This window comes from Galeopterus variegatus, unplaced genomic scaffold (assembly GCF_000696425.1).
Source record: "Galeopterus variegatus unplaced genomic scaffold, G_variegatus-3.0.2 Scaffold6978, whole genome shotgun sequence".
Classification (NCBI taxonomy): Eukaryota; Metazoa; Chordata; class Mammalia; order Dermoptera; family Cynocephalidae; genus Galeopterus; species Galeopterus variegatus.
Window position 1 is genome coordinate 115,748 of NW_007733089.1, and position 2,027 is coordinate 117,774.

Consider the following 2,027-nt stretch of genomic DNA (forward strand, 5'->3'; position numbering starts at 1 on the left):
GCAGAAAAGCTTTCCAAGCAAAGGAAACTTCTGTCCCCAAGATAGGACCATGCCTTGCAGATCTGAGGAGCAGCACGGAGGCCAGCAGTGGATGAGTGGGTAGATCAGATGAGATTAGAGTGATAATGGGGAGGGGAGGGTCCTGGAGGGCATTTTCAGAATTTAACTTTCACTCTGAGCCATTGGAGAGTTTTGAGCAGAGGAGGAGCATGCACGAATGCAGATTTAAAAGGATCAGTCTGGCAGCTACAATGAGTATTAAAAAGGCAGGATCAAAAGCAGAAGGCCAGCTAAGAGACCCAGAAACCAGGAGAGAGAGGATGGTGGCTTGGTCTGCAGTGGCCACAGTGAAGTCAGCTTTTGGATCTATTTTGAAGGTCAAGGCCCACAGGGACTGCCACCCCTTACAGAGGAAGCCATGTAACAGGCCCCATCTGAGCGGATTGCAACACACGCAGCTGTCTGGAGAGCGGGAGGAGCCACCGCTGCCACCCAGCACAGGGCCCTTGGGTGGGCGGGGGTAGTGGCAAGAAGATGGCAAGGACCCCAGTGATGATGACAGGATCGTGGAGATCTGGATGATCAAGAAGCTCATTCAGAGGTTGAAGGTGGCCTGAGACAATGGCACCGATATCATATCATTGACCATTCCTCCCAAAGACCAGATAGCACAAGTGGCAAACTGTTAGCAGATGAGTTTGGAACTGCATCCAATGTTGTCACCAATAACCCATGCTTCAGTCCTGGGAGCCATTACATCTGTACAACAAAGACTCAAACTTTATAAGAAAGTATCTCCAATGGTCTGGTTATTTACTGTGGAAAAATTGTAACAGAAGAAGAAAAGGAAAAGAAAGTCTACACTGATGTGAATCTCCCAAAGAAACACGATAGAGGAGGTCAATCAGCCATGCGTTTTTCCTGTTTAAGAATGGAAAAGCGACATAACTATGTTTGGAAAGTAGCAGAGACTGCTGTGCGGCTGTTTATTTCTGGGGACAAAGTGAATGTGGCTAGTCTTGTTTTTAGCTGGACCAGCCAACTTTAAAACAGAACTATGCTAATCTGATATGTTTGATCAAATGTTGTGATCAAAAATTTAAAAATCAGTTGATATATCCCATGAATGTGAAAATGGATTCAACCAAGCTATTGGGTTACCTACTAAAGTCCTCTCCAGTGTGAAATTCATTCAAGACAAAAAATTAACAGGACGATACTTTGATGAAATCACCCAAGATATGGGCAAGTACTATTTTGGCGTTGAAGATATACTAAAGGCTTTGGAAATGGAAGCTGTAGAGATTCTAATAGCCCATGAAAATCTGAATATAATGAAATATGTTTTTCATTGCCAAGGCACAGAAGAGGAGACAATCCTCTAACTCCAGAACAAGAGAAGGATAAATCTCATTTCACAAACTAAGAGGCAGGACAGGAACATGAGCTGACGAGACACGCCCCTGTTGGAATGATTTGCTAACAACTATAAAAACTTGGAGCTATGTCGGAAATTGTCATAGAGAAGACACAAGAAGGATCCCAGTTTGTGAAAGGATTTGGTGGAATTGGAGGTACCTTGTGGTACTGAGTAGATTTCCAGGGAATGGAATACCAAGGAGGAGATGATGAAGTTTTTGACCTTGATGACTACTAGGTAGTCAACATGGATCCAGCAAATGCACCTCACCCTCCAGCATCCAACCCAAGAAGCATACCCGTGGTGGAATCCAAACAGAACCCTGCCTTACAACGGGAACATTTCCAGAACTTAATCCATAAGCATTGGATATTGAAAAGAAAACCGAAACAAAACCAAATCCAGCCCTAGACTTTGGTTTGTTATGGTATCAGTGCAGAAGCCAACAACTAAGTTCCTAAATGCCACTTTGGACTAATTTTTAAAAGAATCTCAGTTTTTACCTTTGGTGGATGATGAAATAGGTTGCTGGTGTATTTTATGAAAAAAAAAAATGATTTTTTTAACCTTCATACATGGAAGCAAAAGTACTTTAACTGCTGTAAAC

The 2,027-nt window shown here is 43.0% G+C and overlaps 1 pseudogene; it reads left to right on the forward strand.

The window, feature by feature from the left end:
* The first annotated feature begins 209 nt into the window (after positions 1 to 209).
* Positions 210 to 1,657, forward strand: LOC103606951 (annotated as a pseudogene).
* The last annotated feature ends 370 nt before the right edge of the window (positions 1,658 to 2,027 follow it).